Here is a 20,870-nt window from a genome sequence, read left to right on the forward strand (position 1 = left end):
CTACCAGAAATCAGACTGATTGTTTCCGTGTTATATAATACTACACATACCTATACCAGAACTCAGACTGATTGTTTCCGTGTTATATAATACTACACATACCTATACCAGAAATCAGACTGGTTGTTTCCGTGTTATATAATACTACACATACCTCTACCAGAAATCAGACTGGTTGTTTCCGTGTTATATAGTACTACACATACCTATACCAGAAATCAGACTGGTTGTTTCCGTGTTATATAATACTACACATACCTCTACCAGAAATCAGACTGGTTGTTTCCGTGTTATATAATACTACACATACCTATACCAGAAATCAGACTGGTTGTTTCCGTGTTATATAATACTATACATAGTCCTGCAGCTCTTTTAACATGGGTCTTTCTCCTGACACACCGCCCACATTGTTCAACCCTAGTTACCACATCGTTCTCAAGACCAGGCCAGTAAAACCGCTGTCGAGCCAGCCAAAGTGTCCTGTCTTTACCTTGGTGCCCAACGTCATCATTGACACCCTTCAACACCTGGGCTCTGTAAGTTGTTGGTACTAACAGCTACTTGACCTGAGTACCGTCTACCGTAGCTGTCCTATAAAGAACACCATGGTTCAAAGAAATGCGCCGACGTTCGCTAAGGTACCTGTGTACTTCAGGCGACTCATTCTTTACCGCTTCTCCCCCTGGGAAAAGGTCGCTACCAAACAAAGTATTCAGCCTAGCAAGAGTTGGATCTTTCCTCTACTCTAGCACCCAATCAACCCTGCTAACCTCAGTGCCTGAAACTTCCACCTCATCGGCCGAAGGAGGGGCAGTGTCATCTGACACTGAATCAACAAAGGTACAGAAACCATGGCTGACTGACAAATTGCCTTTACAGCGTCTGAGAATAACCGTGGTTGACGGGAGAGAATATCCGCATCAACATTTAGTTTCCCTGATCTATAAGATATGGTGAAATCGTACGCTGCCAGTGCAGCTACCCAACGATGGCTTGTAGCATCCAAATTTGCCGTAGTAAGGACATAAGTCAAAGGATTGTTGTCGGTAATCACCTCAAATGATGCGCCATAGAGATAGTCATGAAACTTATCAGTGACCGCCCATTTGAGAGCCAAGAATTCAAGCTTGTGAGCGAGATATTTTTTTCGCTGGGTCGAAGCCCACGGCTGGCGTACGCTATCACAATTTTGTGACCCTGTTGGACTTGGTAAAGGACAGCACCTAAACCGGACCCACAAGCATCTGTATGCACTACAAATGGTTTGGAGTCATCAGCATAGCCTAACACTGGAGGACTTACCATTTTGCTTTTAATGGTATCAAAGGCATTTTGCTGGGCTTCCTCCCAGGTCCACTCAACAGGAACTGTTACCTTTTTACGAAGGGTTTTCTTGGCCAATTTTGTAGTGCCATGACCTTTCAATAATGAATTGAGAGGTTGAACTATCTTAGAGTAGTCCTTTACAAACCTTCGGTAACAACCAACAAATCCTAGGAACTGTCGAAGCTACTTTATGTTTTTTTGAGTACAGGCTAATCCTGAACAACTACAGTCTTATCAGGGTACTAATACCCTGTTCTGACACTATATGCCCCAAATAGGATACAGAGGTCTTAAAGAGTTCACACTTAGATGGTTTTAACTTCAGGCTATGCTCCTCCAGCTTAGCAAACACTGACTGTAACCTTCTTAAATGCTCATCAAAAGTTTTAGAGAAAATCAAAATGTCATCAATAAATACAAGACACTCGCGGAGAAGTAAGTCTCCAATGCATTTCTCCATCAACGTTTGGAATGTGGCAGGAGCATTATTGAGTCCAAATCCCATTCTATTACATTCATAGAACCCGAGATTACCCACTGAGAAGGCTGTTTTATATTTGTCCTCCTCCTCCATTTCTACCTGCCAGTACCCCGACCTCAAGTCCAGCTTTGAGAAATACTTTGAACCACTAAGGGTATCAATGACATCATCGAACCGAGGAAGCATGTATGCATCCTTTTTGGTTCGAGAGTTAAGCATTCGGTAATCGATGCAAAACCTTAGCGAACCGTCTTTCTTTCTACCAGGACTATGTTCGATGAGAAAGGACTCTTCGACTCGCGAATGACGCCTATGTCCAACATGTCCTTAACATGTTGGCGTACTTCCTCAAACATAGCTGGTGGTACTCGCCTGTACATTTGCTTGAACGGTTTTTCCTCTAACAATTCGATCTTGTGCTTGACCAAATTAGTACTTCCCAAATCACTTGAAGTTTTGGAAAATATGTGATACCAGTTGCTAAGTGTTTGACATGTCCTTAACATGTTGGCGTACTTCCTCAAACATAGCTGGTGGTACTCGCCTGTACATTTGCTTGAACGGTTTTTCATCAAACAATTCGATCTTGTGCTTGATCAAATGAGTACTTCCCAAATCACTTGGAGTTTTGGAAAATATATGACTCCAGTTGCTGAGTGTTTGACTTACCTTAGCTAACTGGTCACTATTCAAATTATCCTTGTCTATAACAACACCAAGGTCCTCTGGTTGTGACTGAGGGACCATACTCTTTACATCTGATGCTAGATTATCGACTATCTGAACCCCCTGTACTTGACACAAATCAGATTTAGGTCTTATTGATATTGCCTTAGCAGTTATGTTACATATCTCTACATGAAGTCTCACAACACTTGTGCTCTGGTTCATGTTAACAACCCTAGGACATACAGTATAACTACTGTCCCGAGCCAAGGTATCCGTAACTACCTGGTTTAGAGCGGGATCAACCCCCTCACTAAACCGTCGACAACCACCGATTTAAATGGTTGTATCTTAATAGGTTTCTTGTTCATGGACTTAACCAAACATTGGTCACAGTGAATAGTGTTCATAGTCATCTGCCATTCAACAGAAATTGCATCGCAACAAACCTTTTCATTAGCCAAGTCTCTACACTGCCTAATAATATTGGTTCCTACAATAATTGGACAATTCTCATTGCAAGTAGTATTTGGAACCACAAGTACAGGGATGGGCATATCTAGATCGTTACAAAAAAGGTAAAGTAAAAGTACACTCAATGTAACCTAAATACTTCAATCTAGATCCATCAGCTACCGAAACCTCAAGTCCCAATGACTCCAAACTTTGAAGCTCCGGACGTGGTTTTAAGGACTCGAAACCTTTACGAGATATAGTTGTAACCTTGGACCCACTATCTATAAGTGCCCTAAACCTTTGCTTATCCACATAGATGGTACTCTCATTAGAAACACCAACTAACCTATCTATCAATTCATTCTGGCCTTCAGCTCTAGCACCACAGGTCACCACTCGGCCATCAGCAGGGACCTCTACTCTTTTGGGGTTTTTCCTACTCAGGTCTTGACTATTGCCTTGACCTTTCTTTTGACCTTGATTTTGACCTTTATTCTTGTTACCATAGTAACCCTTATTCCTGTTGTTATTTCCTTTCCCATCGCTACCAGAACCCTTATTGCCTAGAGTATCTAACTTCTCCAATAGCAACTCCATTTTGGTATTCATGTCTTTTTCAAGAGCATGAAACTTTTCCTCTAATGACTTACATTCAGTACTGGTCATTGACACACTTTTGCACTGCATGCTGTCGAGCCTTAACTCCCTTAGAGGTTGAAGGAGATGTACTGTCCTTAGATACAATGTTCTGTAAATTGATCTCCTTATCAACTCTTCTAATCTCTCTAAGAAGTAAGTCAAAATCTTTGATAGTATCATATGTATGTCTCGTCTGACTTTTCAACCGGTCAGATGACAAAGAGGTCCAGAATTTGTGACGTAAAAGTTCACTTTTCGAGAATTGGTCTAAATACCCCTGCTCTACTGCAACATGCAACATAGACTCAAGGCGACAACCAAAATCTCTTCAGGCCTTTGAAAAGAATTAAAAAAATCCTGCATAATCATACCATTAGTACTTACATCCCCAAAGAAGTTATCAAGCTTGGAGAGTACTAAGGTGAGGTCTGGACTATTTCCCAATGACATTAGCCTCCGACGTGCTGTACCACGTAACGATCTGCGAATAGCCTGGGACAAAAGACTGCCTGTAATCTCTGGGTCATCAGTGAGGCATCGAACCTTAAAACGTCATTTTCTATAGGATACATCCACCTTAACCGGAGGAACCTCCCCAGAAAACTGAGGTATCTTAGGCACCTCTGGAGCTTTCACAAAATAGCTCTCATTCTGGCGAGAACGGTTTTGAGTTCGATCAAGGTCTGACTCATCTCTATGGTTACCAGTATAGGTTAACTGGTTCCAACAAACCCATCACCAAAACCAGGGAGTTTCTCCCTTTTGGGAGTGATATCAAATTTACCAGTAGAACTTTAATCATCTCCATTTCTGACTGAGAGATGGTTATGCCCACTGGTTTGTCATCAGCAACGGTTTGATTTCTATCCGCCATGCTCATAATTACAAATTTTAAATAAGATATTTAATTTGTTAGCTTCAGAGCCTTTTATCACTGAATATATGTCCTCTTTATAACAAGTGACTATACAGTGTCCTCACAAGCAAGTATACATCGCCAGTTTCAAAACAATGCAAGTGACTATACAATTTTACCTGATCATCCTACAACTTCAAAATACGATTAAGTAAAAGATAGTGTGTCCATTAATATGTATTGATGTGTTTTATATTGTTGGATTCCTGTGATGGTGTTTGAAATAATGAAAGCCAGAAAGAAAACCTTAAAATAGTGCAAAATATTAGGCGGGTGTCTCAATTCTTTGATGATGAACAGCAGATCAAATCACGAAAAGTGTCTGAAATGTTAATGCTGGTTAACCCTCAACATTTCATTAGTCATTGGTATTTCAAACTGCTATCCATGACGCCGTGTATAACTGAAGATTACAACAAAAACGTTTAGAATGAATAAAATTGGCAAAAATGATCCACTATCCATTGTTTCATTTGTCTAAGCAAGTGACCGAGAACCGCTTTACAGACTCGCAACTACGAAATTAAAAAAAATACTATACACTTCCGTTCATACACTGTGAGTACGGGCATCGCCTCGGCTGCGGGAAGGAAAACCTCTTGACCTCCTTCACCCATTACTTCATAGATTTAGTCACAGAACATTTCAACACTTACGTTGTACGAAGTACAGTTCATAGCATACGACCGTCACCGCTGCCACCATGTTGATGTGGAGTTGTTATATTAAACAAATACAAGTAGACAGTAGTTTTCTTAGCTGCCATGCCGTCCACATCTTGGTGCTTTGTTAGCTCGCTGCTGGCTAAAAAAACTGTGGTGTCAGTTTTGACAGTTTGTGTGTAAACCGTTCACTATCGTATATTTGTTTCTATTGTTTTTTAAGTAAGTAGGTATTTTGTTTGGTGTTATGTACTACGTCACTCATTATCTGTACCCGGTGTCGAGTGCCTTGTAGGTAGGGGATCCCCAATCACTTGGTCTACTCGGTCATCATTTACTGGTATTGGGTGTAGGTATATTACTACCATTATATATTTTATAGTGCTCTATATTTTGTTTTCACTTGTACAAATCAGTCCAACAGAGTTATCAAATACACTATCAATTTAAAAGTTTAGTCAACTTTGTTGCCAAGATCATATATAGTCATTTACAATTTAGATGGAGTAAATGCAACAAAAATGCAATAGAATGCACCACGTTGTGATACTTCAGGTATAACTTGGATTTCCATGGACCAGTCATTACTTTAAAAAATTGTCCGAATTACGGAGTAAAACAAATACTTCTAGAATCATTAACGAAAATTACTTACGTCATTTTCCATATTTCTTACGACGGAAATGGCCATTCACTTACAAAATTATTTTCATATTTTCGTGTCTAACGTTATTCCACGGGGATTCAATTTCGCGTGTTAATCTTTTGTTTTTAATGAAATGCTATTGTTGCGGCGACTGATTTTCGCAATTTCTTACATGTGCATCACCAGCGAAATAAGTAAAATCTAATCGCACGCATAAATATGTTTTGGCTTCAAATATAACTTATAGGGAAATGATGATTCCATTAGTATAGACAAAAATAATGTCAAATTTTCGAGGCGATTTGGCCCATTATCAAGACACAAACAAAATGTCCTCTTAATGACGTTGTGGTCAAAATGCACACATACTCACATTTTTTTTATATAAAAGAATAACATACATAGGCTGATTAATATTAGTGATGATAGTGATGAGCATCTAATCTACCTTTGTGCGTCTGTATCGATTGGTATGTACATATTCAAAATCGTTCTCGCCCGGGAATCACGTGATAAAAAAGTGAGCTTTCCATTAAAGCGAATAGTCTGGCAAAGAAGGCTAAAATCGGTAAAAATGGTGTTAATATATCCAGTATAATTTCTTATGAAATAGAAAAATAAAATTTCCCATCAAAATCGCTCTGTATGCGAAGAAATTAATATATATTATAGGAATCCTAAAAATCCTCCCGACCGGCTATCAGTGCAGTTCAATCTTAACGCATGCGCAACATCCACCACTCTCCGTAGTAAACAAAACATGGCTACCGTAGTTTTGAACTAAAAGGTTTCCGCCAAAACAACCAACTGACTCCCCTAAAATGCGAAAGGAAAGGCAATGGAGCAGCGACAATCCCAACATATGACTCGGTAAACATTACGACGCATGGAGAGTGTTAATACAACTTGATATAGTGAAGAGAACAGTTCAAACGAGCACGCGGCTCCGGACCGCTACTGTACGTACCTAACGTTAGGCCTACAACCCGGTACTCCCTGCTCAGCTGATAGTGAGTGAGTCTTCGTATTTTGATAATTATGTAATTAGTCCCTAGCAGTATTTTTTCATGAATGAGATGTCACATATGGTCACATGTATCATACATGTTCCCCAATCGCGTAAAACCCCAATCGCGTAAAACGTAACCCTTGGGTAAATAGCGGTTCTTTCATGGGGCCTCTTTAGGGGTAATGCCCTGCATATTTATAAAATGTACCGTTGTAATGCATGTACAGTTAGAATGTAACCGCTAGTGCATTATCAAGCTAAGATTTGTTTCAATTAATCTATATTATGCTACCGGTCAATTCATACAGTTCTGTTGTATATATTTATAGATTTTTAATTTGTAAATTATATATTGTTCTGTATATGTTCTGGTAGTGGTATACACATACATATACATATGTACATGTAGGTTTTAGCTTGTTCTTTAGATATATTTTGGAGGACACATACAGTATTATTTCTGGTCATAATAATAAAAAGTGTTTGTATATTTATTACAACTGTACCTGGTTCATGTGTATATGACAAACTTTACAGAGTTGAAATGTACTGCAGCCATGTATCATTTATAATTATTCTGAATTTTTGTTGGAACTATAGATAATGAATTTTGTATCTTTTTTGGAACAATATTTGATTTTATTATACCTTTACTTCTTTTTCGCTATATAAAAAGTAGTCAATAGAAATGCTATTAAACTTTTCACTGTCATAAAAAGCTATTCCCCGGTAAATGGACTATACCGTGGGAAAAGGCTATTTACCTGCATTCAAATTTGGCGGACTTTTCCTCTATAGCGATTTTGATTGGACGTCATCTGACGACGTTTCATGACGTCAGATGACGTTTATGTGACGTCAGATGACGTTTATGTGACGTCATTGACGTTCCATCGCAAAGCGACAAGGCTGGTGTTTAGGAAAATGGCTGTAAACGGAACACGATTTGACAACTTTGACGAGGAAACACTAACAAAGTTGGTAAACGAAAGAGACAGTGCAAATACCCAACAGGTTATCAAAACTGCGGTAAACATCTTGAAGGATTACTTCCGAGAAAAATCACTTTGAACGATCAGTGAACTTGAGGGTGAAACAAGGGAACATGTGAACGGTATTCTTCGAAAGTTTTACGCGGAGTTGAAAAAAGTTGATGGATCCCGATACACTAAAAAATCCATGATTACAATCAGGTATGGATTGCAAAAGTACTTTTTAAAGAAGCGCGATGAGGATATTATAAACGCCGACGCATTTAAGAAAGCAAATGAAATGTTCAAGTCGGTGTTGGTGAACCTAAAAAAGGCGGGATTAGGGGATACGAAACACAAAGCTCCAATTGATGCAAAAGACATGGAGAAGCTTTACGCAAGTGAAATCTTTTCTACAAATACCTCGGAGGGATTACAAAACCGGACAATATTTGAATATCTATACTATTTCTGTAATAGAGGCCGTGAGAACCTGAGAGATATTCAGAAAAATGATTTCAACATCAATACTGATGCTACAGGGAGACGATACGTCACCGTCACCAGTTGGCAAACAAAAAACCATCGCGGCGACGATTTAAGAGACAATGACAAGGAGGGACGCATGTATGATCAACCAGGTACTGTAACATTGATTTTATTGAAAGTTTTAATATTTCAAATTTGAAAAAGCGTATTTAAAGGTGTAGCTTATACAAACAATACCAAATTCGTTTACAATTACGTCGTGTTCATTTTTCATTAGCATTGACTTTTGTCATTTGTATGAGTCAAGTAAATAATGCATTTCATTTTCCTTCCTCTTCATATGTTTCAGGGAATCCTAATTGTCCTGTGGCTACTATTGAGAAATACCTAAGCAAATTAAATCCTAACAATGACAACTTCTGGCAAAGGCCGAAGAAAACTGTCGATCAGAGCATGGATGATAATTGCGCTGTAGGTAAAATACTTTGAACAATTTCATGTCACGGCTCAGCAAAGATGCAGGTCTCTCTGTTAAATACACCAACCATTGCATAAGGGCAACATGTATCACGACGCTTGACCAAAAGGGAGTCGAAGCAAGGCACATCATGGGCATAAGCGGGCACAAATCGGAAAACTCTATCAGGTCTTATAGTGAGAGACTAAGTGAAAACAAGAAACGCCAAATTTCGGACATACTGAGTGAAAATGTTGCCCCAGCAAAGTCTCCAAAACTACACAACTCTGTCAACGGAAATGAACTAGTTACATGCTCTTCCAACCTCCAGCTTCCCGACTTTTTAGACGACGAATTCGAAAGTATAATGGCTGACATTACTGCATATGAGCTAGCCGCTACTAGGACAAATGTCTGCAATAACATCCCAATGAGTACATCAGGCAATATTCCAGGAAATTTCCATCTCAATAATTGCAATGTTACCATCAATATCACAAAGTAGAATTAACTGGATCATATAAATACTGACTGTTGTTATGGAATATTATATATGTTTGGGACTTCCGGTTGCGCACGCACCTATGGCGGATGGTTAGAAATTTCCTCTGAAGATCGGCTGATCTAAATCGATCATCATCACACTTTCTTTTACATTTTTCAGTGACATATTTTGGTAAAAATGTAGAACTGGTTATATTCTACCATATTTTTCGACTTTAGGCTGATTATAGAGACATATTTTTGCACTAGAATAGGATGATGTTGCATTATACTGTCAAGTGATTTTCAAAAATCAAAATGGCTACCACCTGATCCAAATTGATCTTAATTACCTTTTCTTTACATTTTTCATTGTCATATCTTGATATAAATGTAGTACTCATCATATTATCGACCATATGCTGATATATGGACGCATTTTTTCCATATAGATTAGGATAATGTTACTTGCTACTGACATGTGTTTTTCAAAACTCAAAATGGCTAACTCTTGAGGACGAGTCGAGGCGACCTTCTGTGAGTAGACAACTTTTCTGTTCATTATTTAGAAATAACATTATATCATGTAATAAGAATGATACACCCCTAAATTTCACATTTTTTGCCCAATACTTAATAATTATCCCCATGAGTGTATCGAAACTCCAAAAATTTCTAGACAGAAACCCGCCCCAGCTAGATGTTCGTAGTGATCGTACAATCATTTTCGTCTCTGATAGTAAGGGCCTAAAACTAAGAGATGTAGCTGAGACGCCTATTGAAAAAAGTATTGTGTGGTACTGTCGCCCTGGCCAGAACACCCGAGTTTCGATTAACTATATAGTTGAGAACTTGGAGCCCTTCATTAGGCGTTACACTAAGGTGTCAATATTTCTCTGGACGGGCACGTGTGATCTTACCAAGAAGACTGGTCGATTCATCAGCCTACATGAGGCCCCTATCGACAATGTAATAGAGCAGTACAGCAGACTCGTCTCCCTCAGTAACAAATATGGAGACTCTGTAAAGTTCACTATTCTAGAGTGCCCTTACTACAGTATCCGGATATGGAATGCGAATAAAGGCTATGAAAATCCTGAAACACTCGCCGACTCAGACTCTATCTTAAGAGCGAAAATAGATGAGCTGAACAAAGGTATCCCCGCCCTAAACCGCGAATTAGGAACAGCCTCTCCCAAACTAACCCTTGACATGTTGAAGTCGAGAAAGAGCAACAAAGCCTACACAACCGAAATAATATCATACTCGCTTCTATCTGACGGGGTCCATTCCACCAAAGTTCTAAACAAATACTGGCTGAGAAGGATCATAGAGTACTTTGTTGCTGAACACTAACATTTATGTATACTAACTAGTTTCTGCTCAGTTGTTTGGGGATTGCTCCGCCACTGAGCTAGTAAACTACATATTTGTACAACATACAAGAACTGTCTTTAAATACCACATAGTATAGTTCATTTCTGTCTACCTAGTGTATTCACCATGGACAATGACCAGCGCAATAAGAGGTCCAAACCAGAAGACTCACTACATCTGTGTGGCCAATGTGAAACAGAACTCAACACACACACGAATCATATTCAGTGTGATATTTGTGGGTTTAACTACTGCCAAAGATGTTCGAGGATTTCGGATATGGCCTATCAGTGTCTTATCAATAGTGACATAGATAACATGACCTGGTCATGCAGAGTGTGTAAAAGAACAAAACCAACTCTGGACCATATTAATAACTCCCTCAAAATGTTGTGTGAGAAAAACGAGGTCAGACTCGACAGCATAGAGAGCAGGCTAAACCAACTAGAAACCACCTCCAAAGAAACCAAGACGGAACTTCACAAAGCATCTACAATGATGGATAACCTCAGAGAAAATGTCTTCGATCTAGTTGACGAGAGAACGAAAGAACTTCAAGAACGACGTTCCAAGGAAGAAAATGTGATATTGTTTAATATGCCTGAATGTGAAAACCAAACACCAGATGAAATAAAAACCCATGACACCCAGGTCTTTAACCAGTTATGTATAGCCCTCACTGGATCCATACCGGAAACACTCTCCATGTATAGACTCGGCAAGCATAACAAAGACAAATCCAGGCCACTAGTAGCTGTAATGAAGGCAAAACAGGAGCGTAAACAACTCCTGGAGAAGGCAAGAAATATCAAAGACAGAGCACCTCCATCTCTAAAGAATGCCATATTGACAAGAGATCTTACCAAACTACAACGTGAGGAAAGAAAGGCAAAATTCAAAGCAAGAAAGACTGTGGAAAACTTAAAGGAGTCCTCCTCAAGCTCAAGCTCCTCTGGAACCAAGATAAACAAAAAATCTAAGGAGAAAGACCTGCTGTCTGGGGATAGCCCCGCCACAGGTCCTATCCGAAACCCTAGTCATCAAAACCCTTCAACCATCCAGAAATCAACAACCGTGGATGACGTTAGGTCACTACAATCAGTAGACTTTATAAGTCCTATAAGGCCCAGCCAAAGGTCAGCCAAGTTGAGAATGGTTACAGCTAGTGTATATAATGATACAACTCTCAACTCTTCCCAAATATCCATCATGGACGACCAAGAGGAAACACTAGCATATGCAATTGATTCGGACGATGACCCGGTGAACGATACCATTACCGAATCAGGTTCCCAAAAGACCATATTATAGGATACCTGTTTTACCAGTTTTACCCAAGATGATGTTCATAATGAAGTATGTGGGAAACTAACTACTATGTACTCGAACTGTGATACACTAACACAAACCAAAAAAGCTGAATTAGAAGACATTATACGGATTAATCACCCTGACATAATATGTCTAACCGAGATTCTTCAAAAAACACCATCATATACTTATGACGATCGCCACTACAAGATAGAAAACTACCACCACTATGTAGCTAGCAACATGAAGAGAGGAGTAGTGATCTACATTAAGAGTAACATCAACTCGGAATACGTTGAGCTAGATCCTCTAGAAGATCAAGTATCCTGCACCATTAATCTACGAAATAGAGACCAACTCCTTATTTGGAATATCTATAGGAGCCCAAATAACACAGAAGAGAACAACAATAAAATACTAGAAATCTTTGACAGGCTGTATACTATGAACTTTACACATATATTAATAGTAGGAGATTTGAACTTCAAACAGATCAACTGGGAGACTATGTCAACAACGGTCGGAAACAACCACCCTGCTAACAAATTTTTGTCTACTATCGAGGACTGCTACATGTTTCAACACGTAAAGGATCCGACTAGATATAGAGAAGGCCAAGTAAGTAATATCCTGGACCTGATCATCACAAATGAGGAAGGAATGGTGGAAAATCTTGAGTATAATCCAAGTCTAGGTTCCAGTGACCACCTAGTACTAGCATTTGACCTAATCGTGTATGTTGATAGCAACCCTAAAGACAACACTAAAACAAGATACAACTTTCATAAAGGAGACTATGAAACTATCAGGCAAAATCTTACAAACATCCAACTACAAGACATTGAGAACTGTTCTAATGTATCGGAAGCCTGGGAAGTCTTCAGTCAACAACTCGATAGGGAAATTAGGGAGAACATTCCACTACATCAAACTAACAGCCAAAGAAATTCAAAACCATACATATCCAAAACAGCAAAGGATGCAGTTAGACGAAAACAGAAATGCTGGACCAAATACCTACATTGTAAATCTGCTCACAATTTTGCTGAATATAAAATGGCTAGGAACCGAGCTACACAAACTCTGAGGCATTCCAAATACTACTACGAAAAAGACCTGGCTGACAAAATAAAAACTAATCCGAAGCTTATGTCATAGAGAAATTTGAGATGTTCTTTGTTGTTATATAATTGTATATTTTACCTATAGATGTGTTGATCAGTTTAAAATCTACCCTAAGGCATTGTGGTCTTACTTTTGTGGAGTGACCACCAATTACATATAGTATTCACATGTCAAAGTGTTTATAAACTTCCTTGAGGCAATGGTGTCATTGATAAGCTTAAGTAGATATATTTCATATCAAACTGTCGATATATTGTCAAGTCGTTTAATTGTGATAATATCTTTATGCTATTAATCTTGATTACATCCGGGTTTACCTATTGGACAATGGTCATTTTATTATAAAAAACCCATGTCTGATTTATGAATATCAGTTGGATTTCCAACCTTCAAGGCGGTCACTACGGATATTTCTTGGATTACCAGATAGTGAACTGTGTGTGTGAACATTATTCAAATTCTGAAGTTTTATAAGGTGGATCGCCATCTACGGACAACTAATTCAGTGTCTACGTTGGATTACCAATACGAGTGAACTTTCATTTTATTTCTATGTAATGTGTCACATATGTTTGATATATAAGAAAGAAATACAATACAAGAGAAAAGCAAATTCCACTAGAATTCTTCGTTTTGTGTCCTGCAATTTATATCGTTACCAACGGTCCGAACCGAACCTGACAATAACACACATTTCCTTTATTAAAATTGGTGAGAGAATTCGGAGTAACTTGCCACAGGTAAGCCAAGTTACGCACAAGATCCCCGGGAACCTCAGCGAGACCCCAACCTTGGAGCACCAAGACTGTTGCCACAAATCTGCTCCGCATTTCAACAATAGATACCACATACCGAAACGAAATGTCGTACCAAAGAGCATTCCCCTCAACGACACGAACAACGTTTCTACCAAATCTACCTTTCAACCGAAGATGGACACGTTCACCTTACGAAGCCTGTCAAACAACGGCTACAAGGCACCAGGGACCCCCAATGTCATCAATCGGTCCAAAATCGTCGCCTTGGAATCAGTGTTTTAGATGTGGTAAGTGGGTATTCCATTGTTTTCAAGAGCACGTTAAAATCACTTGTCAGGCAAAATCAGCTCAATGTTTCAAATGTGGCAAATTCGGACATTTCTCACGGGCTTGTTTTTCAAAGCGCCCTATTTCGGACCAATCAAACCAAAATCGTAAATCAAAAAGTAAATTTCACAAAAGCAGGGACGCAAAACGCATGTCAGAGTTCATCTTACGAAAATCAATCGCATGTGCATTTCCATTTTCGGACCTTTCTGACTCAGAATTCACAAAAATAAACACAAGAAATCAAATTCAAGTACAAATTGTACCACAGATCAAAAGCAACAATGGCACAAATGAAAACGAGCTGGAAATTAAAGAGCTCAAAATCACCAATGAAAATCTTGAAGCGGAAAATGAACGCTTAAAATCAGAGCTGAACGAGAATCAAACTTATACCAATGAGCTAAGAGTCAGCTTTGCAGAAACTTTTAATTTGTACCAGAGTGAACATGAGCGTTTAAAACGGGAGAATGCATTTTTTGAAAAAAGAAACGATGATAAATCTGGTCAAATAGCTCGTCTTGAAAAAGACATCACAAAATATAAGGAAACAATCGCTAATCTTGAAAGCACGATTCAGAATTTCGAAAGAGAAAATTTGCTTGTAAATTCTCAAACGTCTCGACAAAATTGTCAAAATTACGCACCTCCCAATCATAACCAACCATTTCGGCCAAATCGAAGACGAGGAAATTTTGGAAACCAATTTGGTTACTATTAAGTTTTTAGCAGTTTTTGCTAACCCATGCTTAAGCTTAAGCTAATTATACTTCTAGATTTGAAGGAGTCAATGAAAACCAATAACAGTCTCTTGAAAACAACAGTATCCACTTTTATTACATGTGTGTTAATTTGATGGACAATCTATTGAATGAACGTTATACAGTTGAGAAAAGCCTATGTGTATTTAGATTATCAACACTGACTTGCTTGACAAATAATTTAGACTCTGGGACAGAGTCTTCCTGAGCGAGAAGGAAGTTGTCATAGAGAAATTTGAGATGTTCTTTGTTGTTATATAATTGTATATTTTACCTATAGATGTGTTGATCAGTTTAAAATCTACCCTAAGGCATTGTGGTCTTACTTTTGTGGAGTGACCACCAATTACATATAGTATTCACATGTCAAAGTGTTTATAAACTTCCTTGAGGCAATGGTGTCATTGATAAGCTTAAGTAGATATATTTCATATCAAACTGTCGATATATTGTCAAGTCGTTTAATTGTGATAATATCTTTATGCTATTAATCTTGATTACATCCGGGTTTACCTATTGGACAATGGTCATTTTATTATAAAAAACCCATGTCTGATTTATGAATATCAGTTGGATTTCCAACCTTCAAGGCGGTCACTACGGATATTTCTTGGATTACCAGATAGTGAACTGTGTGTGTGAACATTATTCAAATTCTGAAGTTTTATAAGGTGGATCGCCATCTACGGACAACTAATTCAGTGTCTACGTTGGATTACCAATACGAGTGAACTTTCATTTTATTTCTATGTAATGTGTCACATATGTTTGATATATGGGAAAGAAATACAATACAAGAGAAAATCAAATACCAATTGAATTCTTCGTTTTGTGTCCTGTGATTTATATAATTAACAACGGTCCGAACTGAACTTGAAAACAACACACATATCACAAAGAATTTTGTGATGAATTTTAAAGTGCTTTGAACTTGCGTTAATAGTTGCTAAATTTTAACATCAATTATCAGTTAATACTATTGTGTGTAATTTGACATTCCTAAGGTTATATTCTTGATCATATTTATGTTTGTGACATTTGAGATAAAACCCCATATGTGTGATAACTGTGTATATCCTCTGGCAGATTTTAAGTTCCATTCTATTACGTAACCGGATTAATGTCACGGCCATCCTAATTGCCTAAAGGACACTGACCACGGCTGATTAATCTGCCAATGAGCGATATCTGTCAATCATAATTCTGTAATTTTATTGTATGTACATTATTTAAGCATGACATATTTTATTTGTAAGTCAGTTAGGTCTCCGACTTTGTACGGAACACATCGGGTACATTCTGGACATTCCAGAATAGCCCTCCGTCAAGTCAAACGTATCGTTATTAAATTCTAAAGTTAAAATTCAACATTCTCTTACGTCATCTTTACTTCTTGACAAAACGTACGGAAGTTTCCGTATGTTAATTTTCTGGAAATATGTTCGAACTAAAACTAACACAGCTACAACGATTGGAAATGTTACAATGCCATCAGGAGAGCTAACATCGACCTCCGAAGAAATAGCCAACACTATGAATAAATACTTCGCCAGTGTGTTTACTGCAGAGGAAAGAATCAGAGAAAGACCAAACCTTTCAACCAGAAATTATGCTGAACCCCTTGAGACGATTACTGTGACTGTCACACAAGTTGAAAAAGCCATCAATAAAATCAACCCTAACAAATCACCAGGTCCAGATAATATCCATCCAATGCTGCTGGCAAAAACAGTTAATGAAATAAAAAGTGTACTAACTATTATATTCAACAAATCAATCCAAGAAGGGACACTCCAAGACCCATGGAAAAAAGCCTATGTATGACCAATATTCAAAAAAAGGTTCAAGAAAAGACCCAAGTAACTACAGACCAATCAGCCTTACCTCAGTACCTAGCAAGATTTTACAAAGAATAGTGAGAGACGAAATTGTCAAACATATGGATACCAACAACCTATTCACAAAAGAGCAACACGGTTTCAGACAGGGACGTTCATGCACCACTCAATTACTGGAATGCCTGGAAGACTGGACAATATCAATGGATGAAGGGCACAATACCGATGTGATATACCTGGACTTCAGCAAGGCGTTTGACAAGGTATGTCACAGCTTACTGCTACACAAACTGGAACAATATGGTATTAAAGGGAGAGTACTCCAATGGATCAGAAATTTTCTCACGGACATGGAACAACGAGTAATTGTTAACGGAACACGTTCCCATAGTCTACCTGTAACAAGTGGAGTTCCCCAAGGAAGTGTTCTGGGACCTGTACTGTTTCTGATCTATGTAAATGATATTCCAGAAGTTGTGCCATGCCTCGTTAAAATGTTTGCTGACGACACCAAACTTTACAAACAAATATCTACTCCGGGTAGCAGACAAGAACTACAAAATAGCATAGATAAAATGGTAAAGTGGGCAGAGAACTGGCTGATGACTCTCAATCTTACCAAATGTAAACATATGGAGATTGGTAACAACGAGAAAACATCCCAATACAACATCCGGAACGAATCCTCAAGCATAACTATCCAGAAAGTCTCAACAGAAAAGGATCTAGGTGTGATCATAGATGAGAAGCTGAACTTCTCGGAACAAGCTAACATAGCAGCACAAAAAGGAAATCGTATCATGGGAGTAATTTTTAAGTCATTTACATACATGGACCAACATATATTCAGAAATCTTTACAAATCCCTGGTACGACCGCACTTAGAATATGCCACTACCATATGGTCACCATTCCTACAAAAAGATATCATCAAAATCGAAAATGTCCAACGGAGAGCTACAAAGAGGATTAAAAATATCAAAGACTTGTCCTACGAAGACAGACTTAGAACATTGGGTCTCCCTACACTGGAGTATAGACGAAAACGTTGTGATTTGATTCAACTATACAAGATAATTAATAAGCATGATAAAATAGTCTCAGACACAATGTTTAGTAGTCGACCATACCAGTCAACCCGAGGAAATACCCACAAACTGTTCAAGAGACAGGTCAGGCTGAATACAACAAAAATGCCTTCTCCAATAGAGTCGTCAACCACTGGAATGCATTACCAAACGAGGTAGTCAACGCCAAGTCAATCAACAGCTTTAAGACTCAGCTAAACAAATACTGGAAGACCAACAACAAGTTTGTCCTAAGTGAACATCCATAGTGAGGCCTGGAGTGTAACTTTAAAATAGATTTGGTCTAAGGAAACTGCAAAAGAGACTCTATTAAACACATATGCAGCCTATAGACCAATTCTAATCGCCAGTCTACTCAGGTTTATATACTCATTTACTATTAAGTAGTACAAGTTGTTTGGGGATTGCCCCGCCACTTGTATCAGTGTTCCCCATTATATATCATTGTATCAATCTACCCTATAGATAGATCATAATTTTATGAAACTAAATCTATTAACTAGTACATATACACATAGGGTACCCTCAATTCATTTGAAACCAATATTTTAAAATGATACATATTTTCAGTCCCTATGACTGGAATTTATAGATATTTTATTTTTTTGTTAATAGTGATACTTTTAAATTTTTGTAAATAACTCTATAATATCTGTGCGTGCGTATCCGGAACTCAAAAGTCGGTGTAGGAGGGGGAAAAACCCTTATCTCCACCAAGATCTATAATACCATCAATGCCTCTCTACAAGTGTGTACACTTTCAACGAGGCCGCCATCAGCGAAGTATCAGCGAAGTATGTTATCTTATTTACTGTTTGTGCATTTCTTGAATATCAATAAAATTTCATAAATTTAATACAGTATTTCAGTTGTGTTTTTTGTCAGAACTATAAAACACAGACATGGTCAGAGGTATGGGTATTATGGTGACGAACATATTACCAATAACATGTTCTTGATTTTACGCGTCATTTAATCACGATGACATCTTCGTCACTGTAATAGTATACACCATGTATGCTTTTTACATAGCGAAAATGAAGCAAAGGTATAATAAAACACTTATTGAATGGGTATATTCGGGAAATAGCACTTTTATGGTTCCCCTCGACACGAACTATTTTCCTCGACTTCGCCTTGGAAAATAGTTCGTGTCTCTGGGAACCATAAAAGTGCTATTTCCCTCATACATATTCAATAAGTGTCTACTATTAAATGCATCAGTGACACATTCACAACTTATAAAAGGTTTTCTCTAAAATAAAATAAAAACCTGTAGAATGAACCTACATTTATTCATTTATATATATTTGAAATTGATCATTTCAATTTTTGTCATATTCAACAGATATAAAAAAAATTTGGTTCTTTTTTTTTCAGACACCATGCATGCATAGTGACATGAATACAGAAAGTTCATCCCTTGGACCTGTATACAAGTGTATGTATACATATACATACAATTAGCATCATATGAAGACTGAAGAATGTTGATTTGAGTGCTCTTGAAAGTAAACTTTACCAATATGGACCTAGAAGATCATGAACAGAACATTTAAACAGTATTAATTTATTAAATGTTCCTTTCAACTGTAATCATTAAATAAAATTATGATGCTATACTTTTTCATTGTTTAACTTTGTAGAAATATTTGTTTATATTAGTCCTATAGATCCAGTGATTATAATCTGGCATCCACATGCCTGCCCATTTGTTTGGCAGGGCTTGTGAGATAGCTTTTCAATTACTTTTAAAATATAAGGATTTTTTTTTACATATAGCAATATAGATACCATTGTCTTAGGATTTCTAAATTCTACTTTACAAGAGAGTAGACTCAACATATAAATAAAACCATAAAACTGGCAAGTTATCTGAAATGTTACAAATCTTTTTGTCTGAACCAAATTTCACATTTATTGTCTATGTGTAACTTGTACATAGAACATTTATTTATTTAAACTGTAGTAACAGTGATTACAAACACATAGACTAAAATGTAGTTTGTAGTACTATGTACATCTGTCTTTGATTTGAGTTCTAAACAAAAAAAGTGATACCTATTGGGAAGTTGTAACTTGGGCGGGGGTGAAATACAGAAGAAATAGCTACACATGGAAGAAAGAAAGATATACAGTACCATATGAATTCAAAGTTGCTCCAAAATCAATGAGACTAAATAACCAAAAAAAGCCATGTAAACCCAAAATATGCAATGACCAGATCAATGATAAAGCACCCTTCCACTTCCAGTTATCTGTAGCTATTTCTTCTATATTTCAACCCCCCACCCAAGTTACAACTTCCCAACCTCATGATTCTTCTGTCTTTTAGCCCCCCCCCCCCCCAACACACACATACCTGATTGATTGTCATGTTATTTCAGGTTCCTATTCAGGTATTATTCCTAAAAACCAAAAAGGGTATATATATACACACTGTGTACTCTCAAAGGAGGGGAACCGCTTCATTCAAAAATGGAATTTACAATTTCATCTTAATTTTGAAATTTTCAATTTAATTATTAATTACTGGACTATTAAAACAGTATAGAACCCCTCGGCTACAGACAAAGTACTGTTGTACACATTTCTCTTAATTAATTACTTTTCTTCCAACTCAATCATCTTTTTCTCCAGAGCACAAAAAAGAACAAGAAACAACAGAAAAGGACAGTAATATACATGTAGGCCTATATGTTTTCTGGAAATATATATGATGTGTTAATTCTCACAGCATAGGCCTACATGAATGTGAAGAATTAAATATTATCAATGTTTGAGAGAATTTCCTAGTTGTAATTCTATAGCAGCTACATGGAATGTACGTTTACATATACATTGTACAATACATATACATCATAAAAGTTTCTTTCCTTCCAGCTGGACATTCATGTCATCTCTCTCCAGAACTCAAATATTTTTTTTACAAAAAAACAGAGACATAGATAATTTAATTACATCTCTGCAAAAAACTACACGAATAATTGAACACATATATTGTACTTGTAAAATATCTATGTATGAGCTAATTTATTTTTCACATCTTTGACAGCTACATGCATGGACGTTGTATGGAAC

General features: G+C 37.5%; 1 long non-coding RNA gene and 1 pseudogene across 1 annotated transcript; both read left to right on the forward strand.

Moving 5' to 3' along the window:
• The first annotated feature begins 6,540 nt into the window (after positions 1-6,540).
• Positions 6,541-19,409, forward strand: LOC138311154 (uncharacterized). The gene is made up of 2 exons (XR_011206532.1): positions 6,541-6,809; positions 19,170-19,409. It is a non-coding gene; the product is annotated as an uncharacterized lncRNA (long non-coding RNA).
• On the forward strand, positions 7,564-9,443 carry LOC138308504 (uncharacterized protein KIAA1958-like; annotated as a pseudogene).
• Positions 19,410-20,870: the final 1,461 nt, after the last annotated feature.

This window comes from Argopecten irradians, chromosome 1 (genome assembly GCF_041381155.1).
Source record: "Argopecten irradians isolate NY chromosome 1, Ai_NY, whole genome shotgun sequence".
Taxonomy (NCBI): domain Eukaryota; kingdom Metazoa; phylum Mollusca; class Bivalvia; order Pectinida; family Pectinidae; genus Argopecten; species Argopecten irradians.